The 24,624-nt window shown below is 42.3% G+C and overlaps 1 protein-coding gene across 2 annotated transcripts in view; it reads left to right on the top strand.

The window, feature by feature from the left end:
• LOC145355275 (histone deacetylase 9-like) overlaps positions 1-24,624 on the top strand; it is a 781,248-nt gene that overhangs the window by 583,824 nt on the left and 172,800 nt on the right. The gene's annotated exons all lie outside the window — the stretch shown is intronic.

The following is a 24,624-nucleotide window of genomic DNA, read 5'->3' as shown; positions in this document are numbered from 1 at the left end:
TATAGGTTAGGGGATTAGCAGGCTAAAAACGTGGGGTTTTGGGGCAAGCCTGGGTAACATTCGGTACAGACTCAATGGGCCAAATGGCTGCCTCCTGCACTGTAGGGATTTTATAAAAAGTAAAATTATAACTAACCACTTGTGGCAATATTTGTCTGTGTTTGGTTGGGGCTTCTGATCTTATGGGTGAAAATGTTTTAATCTGATCTATTTGAAAGAAGCATGTTAGATAGCTTTGAAATAAGTGGTCTTAACTTTATAAAGTTTGTGATACAATTGAAATCTGCATGAAATACAAAGTGACATGAACTGCTGAGCCAGTGCAGATACAACTGCTATTTTGTCCAAAGGTCTTAATGGAAATGTTTGGCCTTCACTTTCAGGCCTGTGGTCCTGGGTAAGTCAGCAAAAATCTGAGTTTAGACAGTACTAGTTTTCATGAACAATGGAAACATTGAATATTGAAAACTTGAAGATATTGGTACAAACCATTTACAAGCTTATCTGAAAATATTTGTCTACTCTTTAAGCAGATGTATTAAGCCAATTTGGTTATATTAAAAACATAACTTTTATTCTAGAAATGTATTAAGAAACACATGTTATTTAAATGTGGAACTAGTAGCAAAAGGTTCGCAGAAGAGTCAATTTTTGACAAAACCCAATGAACGAGTTATTAATTATTGTGACTTTGAGATGAATTGGTTAAATAAAATCAGACAACTTGTGCCATGTTCCATTGTTATCAGAAAACTGTGTGATAACCTATAATATTTCTCCAAACATAAACTTTAGGAACTTTCAAGCGGTTATTGGATAGGCATATGGAGCACACCAAAATGTTAGGGAGTGGGATAGCTTGATCTTGGATGCAGACATAGCTCAGCACAACATTGAGAGCCGAAGGGCCTGTACTGTGCTGTACCGTCCTGTGTTCTATAAAGGCTGGGTCACTGCCACTGCTGGCCTGCTGACCATTTTTTTCCTTCCCATTGCTACTTACTAAAGGGCGGCTTTCCATTCGGTCTTGAAGTCATTGATTTGATAGTGGAATATAGTTCCAAGATTTTTTTTCATTTATGGGATGTGGGCATGACTGATTAGGCCAGCATTGATTGCCCATCCCTAGTTGCCCTTCAGAAGGTGCTGATGAGCTGCCTTCTTAAACTGCAGCAGTGCCTGAGGTGTATGTACACACACAGTGCTGTTAGGGAGAGAATGTCAGGGTTTTGACCCAGCTACAGTGAAGGAACAGAAATGTGTTTCCACGTCAGGATGCTGAATGACTGGGAGGGGAACCTCTAGTTGGTGGTGTTCCCAGATATCAGCTGCTCTTGTCCTTCTTGATGGTCGTGGGTTAAGGAAACTTAATGAGTTCCTGCAGTATATCTTGTCAATGGTACACACAGCTGCCGCTCTTTGTTAGTGGTAGATGGATTGAATGTTTTTAGAAGGAGTAGCAATCAACTGGGCTGCTTTGGCTTGGGTGGTGTTGTGCTTCTTGAGAGTTGTTGGAGCTGCACCCATCCAGGCAATTGGAGATTATTCCATTATACTCTTGACTTGTGTCTTGTCGATTGTGCTGAGGCTTTGGGGAGTCAGGAGGTAAGTTACTCACTACAGGAAGCCCAGTTTCTGACCTGCTCTTGTAGCCACTTCCATGGCTAATCCAGTTCAGTTTCTTGTCAGTGGTAACCCACAAGGTGTTGATGGTTGGGGGTTCAGCAATGGTAATACCATTGATTAATGGCAACATTCCAGTACCCGAGCTGAAGTGGGAGCTTGGTCTGTGAATTTGGCAACATTATTCAGCCATGGTGGATGGATGGGGGAGGCGCAGACATGAAGTTAATTGTAACATCTCTTAACATCTCTTAACTGCTGTCAGTTATCTCAACAAAAGCAAGAACTTGGGACCTTCTCATGTGACTGAATAATACCAATAGGGTGAAATTGATCTTGGATGACAGTTCAAGGTTGGTAGAATTGACAGCATGTTTTTAAATTCAACCAATTTTATTTTTCTCAAAGGATCTGGTAAAGAAAATGAGGCATAGTTTAAAATGGGTTACTGATTAGTGTTGGCCATCTTGGGCCACCAGACTGATGGAAGGTATCATTGATGAAGCTATGAATGATCCAGCACTTACCCAATAATGATCTGTTTCCTGATGCTCAGTTTGAGTTCCATCACTCAGCTCCTCACGCCATTACAGCCCTGGTTCAAACATAGATTCCAAAGCTGAGATATAGAGGTGAGGTATGTATGATTGTCCTAGACATCAAGGCAGCATTTGAAGGATTGTAGCGTCCAGCAGCCAAGACATAATTGATATCAATGGAAATGCAGGGGAGGGGGTAAGTTCTCCAATAATTGGAGTCATTCCTGGCACAAAGGAAGATGGCTGTGGTGGTTGGAGGTCAATTGCCTCACCCCAGGACACCATTGTAGCAGTTCCTCAGAGCAGTGTTCTGATGCCCAACTATCTTAAATTCCTTCATCAATTATTTTCTTTCAAATTTAAGGTCAATTTGAGATATGCCTTAACACCAACCTACCTCTTTGACTAAGCTTTGGTCATCTGACCTAATATTCCCTCATGTGGCTCAGTGTCATTTTGTGTTAAAGCGCCTGTGAAAGGCTTTGGGGTGCTTTATGACATTGAAGTCACTCAGTATGTTACTGCTATTGTTTGGAAGGTGCTGCTGAAGGAGTCTTGGCAATTTGCTGCAGTGCATCTTGTAGCTAGTACACACTGTTGCCACAGTGTGTCAGTGGTGGAAGCAGTGAAAATTTACAGTGATGGATAAGCTGCTGATCAAGTGGGCTATTTTTCCCTGCAATGTGTGAAACTCCTTGATTGCTGGAGCTGTGCTCATCCAGGCAAGTGGAGAGTATTCCATCACACTCTTGGTTTGTGCCCAAGATGGCAGACAGACTTTGAGATGATGAGCTGAAACAGGGACAAAGTCGGGCAATTCTAAGAAAGTGGAAATAAGCAGTCCTTGTGACGGTATGTATATGAGGTTGGGAGTTCACTTCGGCATCAAGTGCCAAGGTTGCGAACAGGCTGTTTTAATTTCGGACATTTATCAGGGACAGGAATGGAGTTCATAGCTAGGAATAGAGTTTGGAGAGGGAACCAACGCAATGGTCGGGATTTTTCATACTGGAAAATCCAGTCCAATGCTTCAACGTATTTAATTGGAGGTGTAATAATTTCACCAAGGTCAGTCTTCCGTCATAACACACTTTATTTACAATATTCATAGCTCTTCTGCAGCTACAGTGCACAGATCAAGCCCCGGAATCCTTCAGCTGCTGGCCTGAATGGAGCAAGCTGGTTTTAAATCCCCCGCTGCTCCTTCCCTATTGGGAGGACATTCATTCTCTTAATAGCGGACTTTGTAGTCTATGACGCTCATAGAAAAATTAGTGACAATCTCCTGTGGCCATTGTAACAGGAGGAAATTTCTGTTCATTCAGTACAGGGAGTTGGATTAGTGGTCTAATGACTTAGCAAAAATGGAAGAGTCAAGGGAGGTGGTGGGTGTCGTCAGCGAATATGTATAAACTAACACTGGAAACACCAGGGGTATGGGAACAGCAAGAGAAGCCATTGCAAATTATATTTGTGATCTTTTCCTCTTAGAAAACCAAGTGCAGCAGACATAAAGGAATGCAGCCACCTGCAGGTTCCTTTGCAAGTCACACATTATCCTGGCTTGGAAAATATATATCACTATCCTTTCGCTCTTGCTGGGGCAAGATCCTGGAACTCTTTCCCTTACAGCACTGTGGGCTGTATCTTTACTGCATGGATTGTAGCACTTCAAGAGTGTGACATCGGCAATAAGAACATAAGAACGTAAGAAATAGGAGCAGGCGTAGGCCATCTAGCCCCTCGAGCCTGCCCCGCCATTCAATAAGATCATGGCTGATCTGTCGTGGCTCAGTTCCACATTCCCGCCCTCTCCCCATAACCCTTAATCCCCTCGTTTATCAAAAACCCATCAACCCGCGTCTTAAAAATATTGAGTGAGGCAGCCTCCACCACTTCAACGGGCAGAGAATTCCAGAGATTCACCACCCTTTGAGTGAAGAAGTCCCTCCTCAACTCCGTTCTAAACCGCCCCCCCTTTATCTTGAGGCTGTGCCCCCTAGTCCTACTGTCCTTTCTGAGCGGGAAGAGCCTCTCCACCTCTATCCTATCCATCCCATTCAACATCTTATACGTCTCAATGAGATCTCCCCTCATTCTTCTAAATTCTAACGAGTACAAGCCTAGTTTATTCAGCCTCTCCTCAGAGTTCAACCCCCTCAACTCTGGAATCAGCCTAGTGAACCTCCTCTGCACTCCCTCCAAGGCCAAAATATTCTTGCGTAAGTGCGGCGACCAAAACTGCACCCAGTACTCCAGCTGTGGCCTCACCAATGCCCTATACAGCTGCAGCAAGACCTCCCTACTTTTATATTCAATCCCCCTCGCTATGAAGGCCAGCATCCCATTTGCCTTCCTGACCACCTGCTGCACCTGCAGACTGGGTTTTTGCGACTCATGCACAAGGACCCCGAGGTCCCTCTGCACCGTCGCATGCTGCAGTTTTTCGCCACATAAGTAATAGTCCTTCCTACCATTATTCCTACCAAAGTGGACAACCTCACATTTGCCAACATTAAATTCCATTTGCCAGGTCCTGGCCCATTCGCCCAGCCTATCTAGATCCTTCTGCAGACTCTCCACATCCTCCGCACAATTTGCCGTTCCACCAATCTTGCTGTCATCAGCAAATTTCGACACCATACACTCGGTTCCCTCCTCCAGATCATCTATATAAATGGTAAAAAGCTGAGGCCCCAGCACCTACCTCTGGGGCACTCCACTAGTCACCAACCGCCAATCCGAATAGCACCCATTGACCCCCACTCTCTGCCTCCTATTTGACAGCCAATCCTCTATCCACGCTAACACCCTACCCCCAACTCCATGCCCCCTGACCTTCTGTAATAACCTCTTGTGAGGCACCTTGTCAAACGCCTTCTGAAAATCAAGCAACACCACATCCACCAGCTCTCCTCTATCCACCGCCCTAGACACATCCTCATAGAACTCCAATAAATTCGTCAGACACGACTTCCCCTTAACAAAACCGTGCTGCGTCTGCTCTATCAAACAATTCTCCTCAAGATTAGTAATGGACAATTGACTTTGAGAGCAATGCTCACATCCCATGAAGGAATGAAATAACTGTAACCAATTTTAGCCTTTCCATGCACATACCTAGAATCAAAGAATGCCTACAATGCAGAAGGAAGCCATTCGGCCCATCGAGTCTACACTGACAACAATCCCATCCTGGCCCTATCCCCAGAACCCCATATATTTACCCCGCTAATCCCTCAAACCTGTGCATCCTGGGACATTAAGGGGCAATTTAGCATGCCAATCAACCTAACCCGCACATCTTTGGACTTGTGGGAAGAAACCAGAGCACCCGGAGGAAACCCATGCAGACAAGGGGAGAATATGCAAACACCACACAGAAAGTGACTCAAGCCAAGAATCGAACCCAAGTCCCTGGCGCAGTGAGGCAGCAATGGTAACCACTATGATGCCTCCTGAGACCAGAACTTTTCATTCACCTTACAAAGAGGGGAACCTCGAAAGCTTGTGAGTTTACTATCAAATAAATCAGTTGGACTTAAACCTGGTGTTGTCAGACTTCTTACTGTGTTAACCACTATGACACCATGCCGCCCACCTGCTGGGGAAGGTCCACAAAGTGCTTTATTCCAGCCACACTATTGGCTTTTTGCTTCATGGTTAAAAATTGTGTGCAGAACTCCAGAATGCTTTCTCAAGACAGGAAAAGACAAACAGAAATAGCATCCATTGTTCAGGCATTTTGCATTCCACCAAGCTAACATTAGGAATGGAATAAATTTGTTCAGTGGTTCTCTCCACTGAAGCACTCCTACAGCCCATGAGCAAGCTATCCTTTGCACTTAGTGTATCATAAGATTTTATTCTAGAGACATGACTTTTAGCTAGAAATCATACTGGAATATGTATTTTTGTTCAAATATAAATACAAAATTTATTCAATCTGACCCATTCTGACTACTTTTCCTTCAGAAAATGTAATAAGCCTTTCCTGAAGTTAAAGAGGTTGCTTTATCCAGTTTTCATGTATATTTGTTTGTGTAAAGGGAATTCATGTTCACTTTTATTCCCGATTGAATTCCCTGTTTTTGTTCATCCTGGGGCCAAGGGTGAGGTCAATGGGATAAGGTAAAGGTCGAATCTGATAAATTTAGGAATAAGATTAAAACAATCGAGTATTGCCTGATAAGAAAGAAAGTGATTATTGTCAAAATAAATCATCGACTATCCATGGTAATGTTAAACATGCTATCGAACTGATTAATTTTGCTTTTTAACTTTAATGAGATAAAGGGTGAAGCGAAGGAGCACCTCCTGTGTTCAAAGAGTATCAAGTGGGTCAGATCTGGTTTAACTCAACATTTGATTGGTGTGTTTGTCAGTTGATGCACAGCTACCATCTCAGCCTGATTAATGAGGCAGCGTTTAGGGTGACTGGATGGCAAACTTGGCCTCCCCTCAGCAGGAGAGGGCATCAATAACTAAACCAATCCCCTCCCTGATCTACTTGAATATCACCACGCGTTGATTAAGGTGCTATTAACTTCCTGGCTAGGTCCTGCACTTTGTTCTCTTTGATTGTCCTTCTTGATCTTGACATCAAATAGTTAGGTTTCTGGAGCAAAACTATCACAGAGAGCGGAATCAGCAATTTTATTTGCTTTGGATGTTTGGCATAGAATCAAAAGAGACTTATTTGCATGTTGGGGAAAGAAAAAAAATGGAACTATATGGTTCAACAGAAAATTGAATTGAGGAACAACAGAACGTTGCATATTTGTTGAATACAAATCTTAACATGCTTTATTTCATAAATTATGACTGTACTTCAACACATTACTAGTGTATAGTGTTGAGCAATTTAATATGCATACTGTAGTCTTCAATCAAACATGATCTGTTATAAAGTTCAGTTGGGATGACTGGCTTCTTTCCTAAATGAATTACATGTGTAATGACTTGAATAAAATATTTTGCTCAAATGTTTGAGATGTTGTAATAAATGTTTTTAGTTTAGTAATGAAAGCAACTTGGTAATCCCAGGTCTTTGTTGAATGAAACAGAAAGCATCTGTGAATGTAAGAGTTTATTTTCAGTAGAGGGGGACCAAAGGGAAAGGGCATTGTTGATTAATAATTACTTGGATGTCAAAAATAATATGAGCATCTATAAGTTAAATGAGAGATGAAAGTGATACTATGGAACAGATGAAAGTGCAAGAATGTACTTTTAAGCAACTGTTTGCTGATAATAAAAGGGGATAAAACTGGATATTCTTTCACTCATTTCTTGGGTATGAAATAGAAGCACCAGGTCATTTAGCAAGGTTTTGTCATGGGTCTCAAGTGCATTTCGCATCATGTTTGTTTGGTCAATTGTCCTTGATGTCCACCTTAAACAGTCTCCAAAGGCATGCACCTGGCGAACAGGCACCCTAGGGGAGTTCAGGTGAGTGGTGTAGCACTTGGAGGGGAGAGGGTCATGCCCATGAACTTCCCAGGTATTACTCGGGCACTACCTAGGCACTATCCTAGATAGTGCCACACGCTGCCTAGGCAGCCAGGAATGCCTGGGTGAATTTGTTTTCTCGCTGCACCATGGAATGACCTTTAAAAATGGCACCCCTGATCCTCGAATTCCTAAGTTTCTGGCGAGACTGGTGAATCATAGGTTGCCCTGCCAGAAATATGCCATGGGACTTGTCAAGAAGTCCCAGATTATACGATGGAGAAAGCACCATTGTCATTGGTGGCTTCAATCCTAATTTCCTGCCCAACATCAAGCCTTTGCTGATATCTGGGAAAATACAAGATTTACTGCCTGTTAAGTGTCCCAATCCAAAATTGGTCACAGGCTGAGTGGAAAATGCACTGGTATGATCTGCTTTTCTTTCTCTTCTTTATGCAGCCTAACTTTTCATCTTGTCTCATATGAACCTAGGGATGTGCTGGCTCCCCAGAACTGTTGTGACCACTGTTGATCTGCCTTGCTTCCTTTCTCCTGAGAGCTTTGGTGTTTAACAGATATTGAAACTCTTTCTGAAAACATAGGGCATAAAATGTTGACAAGACTGCAACATGTTACTTTCTGTTTTTTTTTATTCCCATCTTCAATTGCTCAGCTGAGGAAATGAGTTACTAAAATTCTGCCCTCCTTTAAGTTGTTAAGAAAGTTCATCGTGATAGCTTCTGCCTCCCAAGTTTTGCTTCAAATCCACAACCAAACTTTTGCTTTTGCTTGCTGCCTTCCTCTGATTACCCAATGTTAACAATTTAAGGGCCAATTTTAACCAAGCCCAGCTGGCAGGAGCAGGGCAGGTGAGGATTAAAATTGCATACATGGGCTCCAATGCTGCCCTCCGCCTTGTTAACTGAACATTTTTGGCTGCAAGTCAGGCACCTAATCCAGGCAAGCAGTCTTAATTAAGTGTTGCATTCTGTTCATATTACAGCAGACCCTGTTACATTCTGATGCGTGGATCCCCGACCAGTCTCAGACCCATCAGCAAAACCTAATGGCGCTGGTGACTTGAGAACTCAAAAGTGTAGTTCTTAGCTGATCCTCACTGGGGTGCAAGGAGAGGCAGATTTCCATCAATACTTTGACGCTAAAGAAGCTCCAAAATGGTTCAAATGATTTTGAGCTGTAATAAAAGCAGAAAATGCTGGAACCACTCAACGTGTCAGGCAGCATCTGTGGCAAGAGGAACAGATTTCTAGGTTATAACTTTCAACATAACCAGATCAAAATCAGAATTGTAAACTGCACTGCTGGCTTAGCCTGTGTGCAACGCAGGACACCATTTTATTAAAAGAATTGAAGTTTATGTTAGTAACTTCTGCCTGGAGGATTATTAATGCTTCAGCAATTAAATTGCCTGCGATAAAATTTTAGTTTATTATTTATTAGTCACAAGTAAGCTTACATTAACGCTGCAATGAAGTTGCATGAAAGTCTCCTAGTTGCCACACTCTGGCACCTGTTCAGGTACACTGAGGGAGAATTCAGCATGGCCAATGTACCTAACCGGCACGTCTTTCAGACCAAGAGGAAACCGGAGCGCTCAGAGGAAATCCATGCAGACGTAGGGAAAATGTGCAGACTCTGCACATACCCAAGCCAGTAATCGAAGCAGAGTTCCTGGCACTGAGAGGCAGCAGTGCTAATCACTGTGCCACCGTATATTGCTCATTAATGAGACTGTGTACGATTCTGCCAGATAACACTTCAGTCAAGTACATCTCATAACATTGGCTGGTTTAACAGGAATGAACAATTCATTGCTGAGCATTTCGAGCACTATTTAAAAGCATGCTCAGTTTTCAGTGGTCATTTTTATTTGAGATTGATTGCATTTGACGAAGATTCACGGAGATTTTTTTGTGCCATTTTGACAAAAGTTACCAACATTCTATCAACATTTTTTGCAGAAAGCTTCTTCAGGATTTCACCTATTATATGTATGTGTGTGTATATATACACACACACATCATTTGACACCATATAAAAGCCACCAAGAGAAAATAGCAACTGGGTTATGGCCATTTTGCTCGGAGCAACCATTGCTCTCAATGAGAAGTTGGAAGAAGATAGGAGGCCAATTATAGAATCATGCAATCCCTACAGTGCAGAAGGAGGCCATTTGGCCCATTAGGCCTGCACTGACAACAATCCCACCCAGGCCCTATTCCCATAACCCCATGTATTTAGCCTGCAATTTCCCCCTGACACTATGGGACAATTTAGCATGGCCAATCAACCTAACCTGCACATCTTTGAACTGTAGGAGGAAGCTGAAGCACCCGGAGGAAACGCCCACAGACACAGGGGGAAGTGTAAACTCCACACATTGTCACCCAGGCCAGAATTGAACCCAGGTCCCTGGTGGTGTGATGCAGCAGTGCTAACCACTGTGCCACCGTGCTAGAAGAGAGAAGTACAGGAGGAGAAGAAGGGCTTTCAGCAGAGGCCTTAATCCATCCATGGTCTTCAGAAAGCACTAATTCAGCATTCCTGTGACCCAAAACCAGTGCATGTGAAGGCTGTGTTTTACCAAGGAGGTTTTCATGGAAGATTCAAATATTCTAGCAAATACAGCATCGCCTGTGACAGTCATAGTCATAGTGGTATAATTTTGATGTTACTGAAACTATCTACGCTGTCACAGATGATATAAGTCACCAGTGACAAGCCTCTGTACACTTTTGCACAGGGGAGATTTCTGTGGCCCTAAATGCTCTGAGAAGTAACTGTCACTCAGCGTTACCAGAGACAGCCAGGAACAGTATTCTAGAATTCAACCAGATTGCAGGAAGCTATTGACTATATTCATGAGCTCTTGAAAGTCTTCATTCAATGTGAGAGGTATTCAAGGACAGGAAAGAATTCCATTTCCTCAATATGCAGCTTGCTTGTGGTTACCAGAAGCGCACCATACAGGTGAATCACCACTATCCAGTCAATGGCCACTATGCATTTATAACAACTCGTCATCTGTCCCACAGGCCCTTGAGTCCCAGTATAATATGCATGACCGATTATTAGATGACAAGGAATATCCTAAAATTTGCATGACTTCCCCAAGAAATCTATAGACATCATAGAGTGGATTTTCCTGTCCCTTGGAGGTGGGATGTAATAGGGTCCCATGATGTATCTCTGGCATTGTGACCTGTGATTATCACAAAAAGTCCCAGACTATATGATGGAGGAAGCACCATTGCCATTGACGGCTTCAATCCTACTTTCCTGCCCCACATTGGCCTTTGAGTCGCAGTGTCTACCCTATCAAACTCGTTCAGAATCTTGTATGTTTGAATGAGGTCTCCTCTCATTCTTATAAACTGCAGAGAATGTTATCCTAAATTCTGAGGACCTCTCACCGTAGGACAAATCCCTCATCCCAGGGCCAATTTAGTAAACCTTTGCTATACCACCTCCAATGCAAGCATATCCTCCCTTACATATGGAAACTAAAACTGAACACAGTATTCCAACTTGCAGTGACAGGAAAGCAGTAAACCATTTTTCCACCTTTCTAACTCCTTTACTTGAACATCAAATCTGGGGTTAATGATTCAATGCACCACAAGCCTCCCAGCTTAAATTGGGCTTTGTGCTGACACACCAAACAATGAGAGAAGAACTAAAAACTGAATAGGCCAAATTTCTTAAATGACTGCAATCAACATGGAAAGAGTTGCAACCACTTTAGGTTTTAGGAAGCTAAGAATGGTTCAGTCTTTGCAAAGGTTGCAAGTGTTTTGAATGTATTCTTTCTGAATCTCTCTGTGGTTGGTAAGGAGTAAAAGAGGTGGAGGGAGAAACTCAAGGGAATACAAGTGTACGCATAGAAAATCGCATCTGTAGCATAGCACATGAATGCAGAGAGCTTATATGATGCTTTTAGATGCAAACACACTATTGTATCTCCACTGTTTGAAACATGACAGAATGGTTCCTGGGGAATAGGAGATTCATCCTGATAACCCAGCACAATCCCACCTTTCAGGAAAAGCATAGATCCTGTTGAAGCTAAAATAAAACCAAGATTCTGTTCAATTCCACAATAGGACTGCTCAGAGGGAGCAGCAGAGGAAAGAGGTCTACAGCAATATCTTGCAGCCGGGGATATGTGAGATAATCTCATTCGTCAACAATTTAGCCAAGCTGCTTGCATCCCTTCTCTGAGAACATAGACCTCTGTAACAGTCCTTGTTGACACTCTTCCTTGGTTAATACTGTATGTATTAATACTATTGAGACAACGTCTATCTCATTGACTTTCTGACAATGCAGATATAGAAGTTGCTGTTAACTCACCCTGGAAACCAAAACATAAGATATGATAAAGTTATACATCTTAAGCCAAGCATTGTAATTAACATTCATTAATTTAAGCGCTCAACTCATAGCCTGCGATCTAGCAGCCCCATTCAGCGCTAGTGCAAGTCCCATAATGATTGCTAAATCTCTTGATAGGCCCAAAATAGGATTTGCACCGGTGAGATCTTAATTTGGGAACTTCTCCTTAGCCCCCCACCCCACAAACTCCCCTCCACTCCAAATGATGCAGTCAAGTTCATGCCCTTCCTGGAAGTTTACATTTAGCACAGATTGAGGTCCCCTTTAACAATGACATCTGATCTTTGTGGATCTGGTCTTGTCAGCTCTATCAGGCCCTGCCCTGCCAGAGTGACACCATAATACATGCCTCCAGATTCTATGCACAGGAGAACTACACACAGGTTTTCACTATGAACCTGATACTGACTATATTCTGGAGAATTCTGCCCATAGTGCTTGTCTTTGAAGAAGACTTCCCAGCTCTCCTGCCGCTGTAGAATGGTGTGATTCCTTGTGAGATAACACCACAGATATTGCATACAAGCTCCTAGATATTAGATACAATCTCCTCCACACATAACCGTGATGTTGAGACTATTCGGCACACATTGTCACAAATTGTCACACTTCATGCAGCAGTGTGAGGCCAGCAGTTTTCTTTTCATGACTGAGCTCTTGAAGTTTTCATTTCTATGGTCCTCATCCTCTAGCTCAGGCTGTTGCTGCCACTATTAGTATCTGTTGACTGTTGGGGCTGCGTGCCTCACCACTGGCACACCCTTCTAGCTCACTTTCTTTTCCATGTGTTATGCTGATGTCTGAGCTGGTAACTGGTGACATTGCATTACCAGGAGGAATGTGTTCCATTGGGTTCTGTATTTCTGGAAGAACCTCTTGGCGTTAAGGCGGCTCTGGAAGAAAAGGGAAAATAAAATGAGTTGGAATGGGTATAATATCAGGTGAATAAATTGCTACCGTTGCTGAACCTGTGTTGAATTGAAGAAAGGGGTGCCAGTAGATCCAGCGTTTACATTTATCACCAGAAACTCCTTTTCCAACACTCATCATCTTGCTGATATAATGAAGCAGATGTAGGCCACCCAGCCTTTCAGGCCTGCTATGTCTTTCATTTTGATTATGGTTGATCATCAAATTCAATATCTTGATCCCCCAGAAAAAATAGGCAGGAGGTCCTAAAATCAGTTTCACACTAGCGTGAATTCCCATGAGATCTTTCACTGTTTCCCATATGGCAGATCAAGAAACCCAGTGGAGACTGATGTGAAACTCATTTGCATCTCCTTAATGGGATGCAGATGAAAGCCCAACCACTCACAACCAGCAGGTGTAAACGTTGGGGCAAAACACATCTGGAACAAAATGGGACTCACCTGACCAGTGCAAGGGCTGTCTCCAGAATTTGGAATGGAGGCCACGCGCAAACTTGGACTCTGGAACACTGCAGCAGTGGGTTGGCAGGAGCATCTAGAGATGGACTTTCCAGAATCAGTGTCCTGGAGGGGGTCTATTGTCTAGCCTCTGAATATTCTTGGAGATGCATCTTCATTTTCAGGAAGTACATCTTCTTTCTTCAATAAAGAGTGAGTAACATGGTGCTTTTTCAATATGGTGCCTGGACAGATGGTGGACTACACACCATCAGGCCTGTCTCACCACAGAAAAGGGCGCAAAACCTCTAGATGTATAATTAAGGTCAAATACAGAAGATTTTGCATGTTTTTCCACCGGCCTTTGCAGCAGGAAACTCTCCACATTCCTGCCCAGGATGAGAGAATTCCATTTGATTTTGAAGAATTTCTATTACAATTTTTGGAAATTGAACAGTTGTCACAGTAAGAGCAACACTGATGAATCAAACACATTTTCAAATCCTCTCAGAAGTGGTTTTCATGCCCATGAGCTCAATTCTGGGAGAAACCCTTTATTTTTTCTCTTCACCCCCACCACTCATCACCCCCTGCCCAATCACCTCCACCCTCCCACTCCCCCCATCATTTTCCCCCATTTTCCAACTAGCCCAAGGGTACAAGTCAGCTGTAGTGCTTGAACTGTTGGCCCAGCTGAGATTAACTAACTTAATGCAAACCATGAATTGAACCAATGGTTGTCTTAACTTGCATCATGTGCAATGATACATTTCCCACTTCAATATTACAAGATACAAAATCTACTTTTAAATGGTCTGAAGTTCTGTGGCATGAGACCAAAATAAGAGCTACAGTGAGAAATTTAGAATACAAAATGTAATTAAATTCATTATCATTGTATCACACACCTACCAGGATAATAGACAGCGAGCTAGATGGACCTTGGACTTTGCTCGTCTAGCAATTCCTGTGTTCCTAACTAGACTTGCATTTTTTGAATTTTCACAGCTTAACTGTTAAATATCCAATGGGACCTGATGACCCCAAGAGTAACCCCAGTCAGGTCACCAAATGGGAAAAATGTCTGTCATGCGCTGCTCTCGCATGTATTCTGTAAGTGGCATTCATATCACAGATGTGCTCAGAAATGTATTTGCATTCAACTTGAAATTTTTTATTTGTTCACAAATCATATTTTATATGTACTACAAAATCAGACAATGTTTTTGATTATTCACATTGTCATAATGCTCCTAATCTATTGAATTTACCATATCTCAAATGTAGGGAAAAGAGTCTTTGGACCTCTTAGGAATAAAGGATATTCGATTAAATTGACTGCTTAGTTAATGAAAATTTAATTAAGTCATTTTTCTGTCGAGATCAGTGCTGTTTTCTTTTAATAGTGTCTCACTTTTCTTCAGCGGCAGACTTCAAAATGTTCTCTGGAATTCCATGGCTAAATGAGTTATCCTTCGCCATATATCTAACGTAAATAGCCCAAGGTGCTTCTGAAATGGAATCATAATGTCAAAAATTTCTTTGAAAGTTTTGCCACACTTTGCTAATATTGTATTTCTTTAATCGCTGTTCTTTATGTGTTCGCCTGACCTTGTTACACTGGGCAGAAAACATGCTACATCATCAAAGCCCTTCACCCCTGAGAGAGTGAATAGCCCTTTTGGAGACTTCCTGCTTCTGGCAGCTGAAAGGAATTACTATAAACACTGTTTGCTGTCTTGCGGGCACTGTGCTGTCCGATTGTTGTGACTCTTCTTTATAGGGGTTGTAGTGGTCAGTAATTGCTTAACATTAGGAGAATGCCTCATTTAGAGATAATTGATTTATTTTGAGAGAGGCCACAAAAATGGCCTCATAATCAATAGATCATTTTGTCAAAACATGTCTAACATCCTGATCTAAAAAAAAACTAACAACAAAGCTCATGTCTATGTTGAATGTGGGAAAGAAAGAAGGGTTACTGGATTACTTGTGGGAATGGGACATATAATATGAAGGATAAAGTCTGCATCCTCACTGTAAATAAAGTTGTGTAGAATCAGTAACATCAGAATATGAATCTCTGGAAGCTCATTCACTACCACAGAAAAGCTACCTTTGACTTATCTGTGATGTATATATTTTACGTGGGCAGTGTACTCAAAGTAGCATGGGTATAACGTGCCACCTTTTGAAATAAATGTTCACAAAGTGACTAGAAATTCGAAAGAAGATCAGTTAGGATGACAATTCATCTCAGGATAAGGGAAGACATTCTGAAGCAATTGCTTAATATTCTACCTTCTCCCTGTTTGTACGAGATAGAGTAGACAGAGATAGCCTGTTTCCCCTCGCATAGAGGTCTATTACCAAGGGTCACGGATTTAAAGTGATCAGTAGAAAGATTAAATGAGAAAAGTAGAAACTAGTAGCAAAAGTAGGCCATTTGTCCCTTCGAGCCTGCTCAATCATTCATTTGGATCATGGCTCATTATCAAATGCAATATCCCGATCCCTCCCTCTCCCCCTTCCTCCCATATCCCTTGATCTTCTTAGTCCCAAGAACTATGTCTAATTCCTTCTTGACATCAGACAATGTTTTGGCCTTAACTACATTCTGTGGTAATGAATTCCACACATTCACCACCTTCTGGGTGAAGAAACTTTTCCTCACCTCAGTTCTAAAAAGTTTACCTCATATCCTCAAACTATGACTCCTACTTCTGGACTCCCCTGCCATTGGGAACATTCTTTTTGGATCTACCCTGTCTAACCCTGTTAGAATTTTGTAAGTTTCTATGACATCCCCTCTCACTCTTTTAAACTCCAATGAATATAATCCTAACCCACTCAGTCTCTCCTTATATGACAGACCTGCAATTCTAGGAATCAGCCTGGTAAATCTTCACTGTATCCCCTCTATAGCAAGGACATCCTTCCTCAGATAAGGACACCAAAACTGCACACAATGCTCAAAGTGTGGCCTGATACAATTGCAGCAAAACATTCCTATCCCTATACTTAAATCCTTTTGCAATGAAAGCCAACATACCATTTGTCTTCTTTATTGCCTGCTGTATCTGCACGCTTACTTTCAGCGACTGATGCACGAGGACACCAACGTTTTGCTGAGTGTCCATCTCTCTCAATTCACACCCATTCAAGTAACAATCTGTCTTCCTATTAGTGCTACTTAAGTGGATAACCTCACATTTATCCACATTATACTCCATCTGTCATGCAGATGCCCACACACAGCCTGTCCAAATCACATGGAAACATCTCTGCACCCTCCTCATAGCTCAGCCTCCCACCCAACTTTGTATTATCTGCAAATTTGGAGATAATACATTCAGTTCCCTCTTCAAAATAAATATAGAATGTGAACATTTGGCGTCCAAGACAGATTCCTGTGGAATCCCACTTGTCAGTGACTGCCAATCAGAGAAAGACCCTACATAAGTTTAACATAACTTCTGTCCTTTAGAATTATATCCTTTTAGAGATGAGCCCTGTGTTTTGTTTTGTTTTGTTACTCTTCTTTCCAGTTTTATTGTTGCAAACACTGAAAAAAAAATAAGAATATAAAAGAAGTGAAGTGCCATCACAAAGCAAGTTCCTTTCAAGAGAACAGTATGCTCATACTTTTGGGCCAAGTTGTGTTCTAGAACAAACCAGCAGCAGCCAGCTTACCACCACTGAAAATAGCAGCAAGTACCTTTGACATGGAAATTGGACCTCGATATATCCGTTTTATGCAAGTAAAGTGGTTACACTTTGTGACAATTTCTGAATAATGATTCTTGCCCAAAGATCGCCGACAAAGCAACAATCCCATTATTCACTGGACAGTATGATGGCACACTGGTTAGCAGTGCTGCCTCACAGTGCCAGGGACCTGGGTTTGATTCCAGCCTTGAGTGACTGTATATGTGGAGTTTGCTCATTTTCTACTTGTTTGCTTGGGTTTTCTCCAGGTGTTCTGGTTTCCTCGCATTTCAAATATATGTGGGTTAGGTTTATTGGCCATGATAAATTGCCCCCATAGTGTCCAAAACAGTGTTGTTTAGGTGGATTAGCCATGGTAATGCACAGGGTTACAGGCATAGGGTGATGGGAGGGCAGGGGTTGGCTTAGTAAGATGCTCTTTCAGAAAGTCAGTGCAGACGCAATGGGCCAAAGGCCTCCTGCACTGTAGGGATTCTATGGTTCACTCACGTCATTTTTCAGGGATCCCAAGTGGTCACCTAATATAGATATTAGGCAACTTACATGTGGAAATGGGAAACCAAATGTCTCTTTTAAACCCCTTTTTTTCAGAGTAGATTTCACTGTAGAACAACTGCTGGAGCAGCAATAAAAGATAGCAATTTTTATAAATAAATGTTTCAAATACTACTGTGGAGGCAGAGGAATTGGCACAAAATCCCAATGGCCTCCCTTTCTCACATTGCCTTATTGCCCACAATAAGTGCTGCCATCTCCATATTAATGAGGTCTGAAGTCTAATTTAAGACCAGCTTCAGACCCCATTTGGGGCTTGCATTTCAAACTCATAGAACATAGAACATTACAGCACAGTACAGGCCCTTCAGCCCTCAATGTTGTGCCGAGCTATGTCCAATCCCAAGATCAAGCTATCCTCTCCCTATAATTCTGGAGTGCTCCACGTACCTATCCAATAACTGTTTGAAAGTTCCTAAAGTGTCTGACTCCACTATCACAGCAGGCAGTCTATTCCACACCCCAACCACTCACTGGGTGAAGAATCTACCTCAGACATCCCTCCTATATCTCTCACCATAAACCTTATAGTTAGTCTCACCTGACGAAGGGGCAGCGCTCCAAAAGCTAGTGGCTTTTGCTACCAAATAAACCTGTTGGACTTTAACCTGGTGTTGTGAGACTTCTTACTGTGTTTACCCCAGTCCAACGCCGGCATCTCCACATCATGACTACCCTGGAACACCACAGCAGTGGGTGGGGGGAGCACTTACAGGTGAATCTTCCAGGTTAGGTGTCCTGGAAATGGTCCATCTTCCAGCCTCAGATGTTCCTGGAGACCCATCTTCTTTCTCAGGATGCTTATCTTCCAGTGCTCCAGGACATCCATCTTCATTTTTATAGGGCAATCTTTGTTCAATAGTGTGTCAGGGATGTTTGGCCCCTTTCAATATGGTATCCGTAACGGACAACAGACTATGTGCCGTTTGGATACCCTCAATACTAAATACAGCACAAAACTCCTAGTTGCATAATTAATGAGATCTGCACCTGAAGATATGACATATTTTCCCTCTGGCCCGCAGCGGAAAACATTTCACATCCCCACCCCTATCACAGTACTTAGTCCGAGATGGGAGAATTCCACCCATGGTCCTAGTTAAAATGGTGGAGAGTGGAATTTCAAATGACTACGTTAAGCCTTATTTTGAGGCCTGTGTGCTGTCCCAGACACACAATAAAAAAAGTGCACAAACAATGACATCAATCCAATCGTTACATGTTATTTTATATCGTAATAACTGATGGTGTAACAAACAATATCTTAATAGCTTCAGAGGCAGTGGCAAAGTGGTATTGTCACTGGACAAGCAATCCAAAGATCCAGCGTAATATTGTGGGACCCTGGGTTTGAATCTCAGTGTGGCAGGTGGTGAAATTTGAATTCAAGAAAAATCTGGAATTCAGTCTATTGATGACCATGAAACCATTATCAATTACCCTAAAAACCCACCTAGTTCACCAAAGTCCTTTGGGGAAGGAAATCTGCCATACTTACCTAGTTTGGCCTACATGTGACTCTAGACCCACAGTGAAGTGGCTGACTCTTAATTGCCCTCTGAAACGGCCTAGCAAGCCACTCAATTCAGAGGCAGTTAGAGATGGGCAATAAATGCTGGTCCAGTCAGCGAAGCCCATATCCCATAAATAAATAAGCAAAAAGAAAAATGCTGGACAGAATTGGGCACCGAGGGGGCAGGTCACGTGGGCAGAAGTGGGTGTAACGACCTCTCTTGCCCAGACTCGTGTTCCCACAGAAGCAAATTTCCTGTCCTACCTGTGTAGGAAGTCCTGCCTTTCAATTCCAGCATTATACAGAGAATAGCGTTTGAATTGGTATTAGGCCTCGACATTTAGGGTGTGGTATGAAACTGAGGTTAAGTCCAATACATTTGGAGTGGACGCTTGGTCAGAGTGGCATTAGATAATAGATTAATTAATTCATGTGAACTAAATGTAAATATTGAAGATTCTCTTGGCTGGAATGGAAACAAACTTAAGGATTTCCACTGTGATTGACAATTCTGTCACATCAATCTTCTCGTTTTAAAATTAAGTTTACTGTTAACCAGAGGCTGATGCTCCCACCTACAACACTCAAACTGATCTCACTTTTCAATCACTTGCTTTCACTGAATCAGAATTTAAGGTAAGATTGCTCTACGATTGTGGACCATTATAGAAACATAGGGCGGAATCTTACCAGAATATCTCTGGCCATTGGGCTCATACAGGAAACTGGCGTGAAACTCTCCAGCTCCAGTGACCAGTTTTCTCTCAGGATTTCAGCTTCTTAGTCATAAAAATGTGAGTGGGGGCTGATTTACACCATCATTCTGGCAAGGTGGGGACTCTTAGAGCCATCAAGACCCACTCCACAGAGATCACAGCACCTTTTGTAAAGGGCACAGCAATCAGAACAAGAAGTTAATTCCCTCCCTGCCTGCCCCAATCATGGAGATACTGGGGGCTCTCAGCCCACCCCCAATAGTCATTGCTGTCATTGCCATTGCCATCATCCCACAATCTTCACTGGCATTCCAATCTCCTTACATTGCATGCTCATTTCCACAACGCACATGAATAAACCTCTTTCCATTCTCTCTCCTCTTCCCCCCCACTTCACCTTCCTGCTCCCCCTGTCCCCTGAGGCTCCCACTTGTGTCTGTCCCTGGCACTGTCTTTATACAGGTTGGCACTGCCAACTTGGTGATGCTAATTTGTGCTGGGGGCAATGCCAGGTCAGTGACCGACCATGTCCCTCTTCCCCAGGGCAATACTTTCCTCTGTGTTCCCCAGGGATCCCCTTGTTTCTTGTTTGGCCAAACCTGCTGCAAACCTCGCTAACATGGCGTCACATTGGCGAGATATGAATATTTAGTGAGGGGGGATCATGTGCCTATTAATCTTATTTAAATTTATTAAATATATTTGAGATTTCCAGCTTTTATGGGCGTGAACATTGTGAGGTTGCTAGTGAGGACTGGGAAAATTAGGTAACGCAATCTCTCCAGAGAGAAAGTAATTCCCAATTCTCTCCCAATTTTGCTCCTGCACCAGTGATCCCACTCACAGAGTACAGCTTAAAATCCTGCCCACTGATAATAGATGTAGGAGTAGGCTATTTGACCCTTCTAGCCTTTTACTCCATTCAATATGATAATGTTAATCCTCGATTTCTACACTACATTCGCGTGTTCCCCCTGTTTCCCTAGATACCTTTAGACTCCAGAAATCTATCTATGTCCTTCTTAAATATCGGTATCAATAGGCGTGGAGAAGGATCTCTGTCGGTTTTCAATGGTTCTTTTGAGATGCATGGTGATCTTTGGAATGAGCTGTTTTCAAAAGCAGAGGTGGTAAAATGACCTAACTAAGGCTAAGGGTACCACTGCGGATATCCAGAAACAGCATCAAAGTCAATTTGGCAGAGTCTTCACTTGTGGTGACATAGAGAGATTCAAAGTTTTATCACCCCGTTTGATAAGCTGTGATTGATACGATCTCAAGCAAAAGCTAAACTGATGGGCCACTTTGCAAATTCCAAATGGAGCAACTGAAAGAGCAGCGAGTTGATGAGAAATCCTAAATGAAATTATAGCTACAACTCTCACCAGCTTCTACAAATGCACCATAGAACGCATTCTTTCTGGTTGTATCACAGTGTAGCATGGCTCCTGCTCTGCCTAAGAACCGCAAGAAACTACGAAGCCCAGTCCATTACTCAAACCAGCCTCCCATCCACTGACTCTATCTACACTTCCCACTGCCTCAGAAAAACAGCCAGCATAATTAAGGACCCCACACACCCCGGACATTCTCTCTTCCACCTTCTTCCGTCAGGAAAAAGATACAAAAGTCTGAGATCACATACCAACTGACTCAAAAACAACTTCTTCCCTGTTGCATCAGACTTTTGAATGGACCTACCTTGCATTAAATTGATCTTTCTCTACACCCTAGCTATGACTGTAACATTACATTCTTCAGTCCTTTTCTTCCCAATGTACGGTATGCTTTGTCTGTATAATGCACAAAAAAATACTTTTCATGGTATACTAATACATGTGATGATAACAAATCAAATCAAAAAAGCTAAATGCAGCACCAATGAGGTTAAAATGATTTGTTGGATTTCACTTCACCATTTGGTGCCCCTGTACAGCTCATGCTATTGGCTTCCCAGAACATTCAAGTGATTTGCTTTGTGCAGATCAACAGTATATAAAAGAAGATGAACTCCAATGAGGATGGGATCATCTGGGTCATTTCAGCAAGCAGAACACACATATCTAACATGATTGCAGGAAACCTGCAAAGTACCAATGTTGCCTGTGACACATCAAGGGCAGCAGAGCAGAATAATTACTTTAAGAGACAACGTACGTTTTGTTCAATTGCCTTTAAAAACATTCAGGCCCAGTAAAGAAATTCTGTACAAAGCAAGCACTGGTGTTCGAGTCATCACAAACTTTATAAGGAAAGTTGACTGCAGCCAAACAAGGCACCTTTGGTGTGAGTGATTTAATCTAGTTTCAGTAGGATTTTTTCACACTACTGTTTCTGTCACATTATTAACCTTCTGGTAGCTGTCAGATAGCAGATTAAATAGACTTTTTTTAAAAAAAGCTCATAGTTTCCAGATGTCAAATGAAATTTGTCATGAGAGTTAAACTCGCCAATCTTCTGGTAAATTTGAATCTTGATGTGTAAATTAACAACATATTTCACACCAGAATCTGAAAATGTTCTGTTCACAGTAAAATGCATTAATTCCTTTGAGCATTATTTTAGAAAGTTACAATGAATGGGCTTCAGAATTCATTTCATGAGCATTCCACTACTGAGCTGTGTTTTATTTGAATAATGTTGTAATATTCAAACATTAAATTGGCAAACAATGATTGGTGAAAACAGACAAAAGGGGGCAGCATTTTCTGGCTATGGTGCAGTAGGTTCTCCACAGTGGACACACCGAGCCAGCCAAAAGTCCATTAACTTGAGTGGCACCAAAGCTCTGGCATGGGGGGTGGGGGGGGGGGGGGGTGCGGGGGGTGGGGGGCGGGGCGGGTGGCGGAACGGACACGGCCAGAGAAGTCCAACCATGATACGAGAGAAACAAAACATATTCACTAGCTGATGTTCTATTTGAATTTCATTATATTATAATTATCATATACATGTGGGAATTTCCAAAGCATAGATCTGAAAGTCTGTCAGCCATGATATGTGAAACTTTTCAACACAAGTATTTATTTGAGTAATGAAATCAGGGCCAAGCTGATAATATAGACTTCTAAACTGCCTGGGTAAAATTGGTGCATGTGGGAGATTAAAGAAGCAAAACATGTTGGAGTGATGGGAATTTGGTTGGAATCTGCTGACTTCTGTATTTAACCCTCATACAGTTATTAGCATGCAGGAAATTCCTGTGGTACAGGTAAATCTTGAAAGGATCTTTCAATTGATTTCATTGACTGTCTGATCTTCAAGTTTAACAAGGCAAGAGAATGGCAGAAAAAGATAGGGCAATCTGACTGGTTGGATTATTTTTAAATACTGAGATCTGACAGCAGTTTCTTTACCCAAGATGCCATAGACAGAATAGAGTGAAGGTTTGCCAGGCTGATTCCTAGGATGGCGGTCTGTCATATGAGAAGAGATAAGTCGGTTGCGATTATATTCACTGAAGTTTAGAAAATTTCATAGAAATGTATGAAATTCAAACAGGGTTGACAGTGTAGACTCAGAAAGAATGTTCCCGATTGGGGGGGGGAGGGGGAGTCGGGGGGGCGGGGGGGAGTGCAGAACTAACTTGGGGATAAGGTGTAAACTTTTTAGAACTGAGGGGAGGAGAAATTTCTTCAACTAGAGGGTGGTGAATGTTTATAATTCACTACCACAGAAAGTAGTTGAGGCCAAAATATTGTGTGATTCCAAGAATAAATTAGATCTCGCTCTTGAGGCTAAAGGGATCAAGGGATATGGGGGGCAATACGGGATCAGGATATTGAATTTAATAATCAGCCGTGATCAAAATGAATGGTGCTGCAGGCACGAAGGATTGAATGGCCTACTCCTGCTTCTAGTTTCTAAGAACGGCTTTTGCTCGCAGGATTTATTCTGAGAGCTTTCACTGCTTTGTTAGTGATTTCTTAGATTTTGACAATTGTACCTGTTATGTTTGACTTTTTTTTAACCTTTGAGCTGCACTTTCCAGGTGCAGGCTGACCCAATAACATGGGAGCAACTAATGCAAACCTCCCCTCTGCCATCTCCCCCCAACCCCCTAGTGGATTTCTGATGAACATAAGAACATAAGAAATAGGAGCAGGAGTAAGCCATCTAGCCCCTTGAGCCTGCCCCGCCATTCAATAAGATCATGGCTGATCTGATAGTGGTTCAGTTCCACTTACCCGCCTGCTCTCCATAACCTTTAATTCCCTCATTGGTTAAAAATCTATCTGTGACTTAAACACATCTGATGAGGTAGTCTCTACTGGGAGAAGAAGTTCCTCCTCAACTCTGTTCTAAATTGACTCCCCCATATTTTGAGGCTGTGCCCCTAGTTCTTGTTTCCATTCTAAGTGGAAATAACCTCACTGCTTCTACCCTGTCTAGCCCCTTCATTATCTTATATGTCTCTATAAGATTTCCCCTCAGCCTTCTAACTTCCAATGAGTACAGGCCCAGTCTACTCAATCTCTCCTCATAAGCTAACCCCCTCATCTCCGGAATTAACCTGGTAAACCTCTCTGCATCCCCTCCAAAGCTAATATATCGTTTCTTAAATAAGGGGACCAAAATTGTACACAGTACTCTAGGTGCAACCTCACCAATACCTTGTACAATTGCAGCAAGACCTCCCTGCTTTTATACTCCATCCCTCTCGCAATAAAGGCCAACATTACATTTGCCTTCTGGATCACCTGCTGCACCTG

This window comes from Carcharhinus amblyrhynchos, chromosome 2, assembly GCF_965287045.1.
Source record: "Carcharhinus amblyrhynchos chromosome 2, sCarAmb.v2.hapA, whole genome shotgun sequence".
Taxonomy (NCBI): domain Eukaryota; kingdom Metazoa; phylum Chordata; class Chondrichthyes; order Carcharhiniformes; family Carcharhinidae; genus Carcharhinus; species Carcharhinus amblyrhynchos.
The sequence above is the reverse complement of the archived record's forward strand: the minus strand, read 5'-3'. Positions and strand labels throughout refer to the sequence as shown.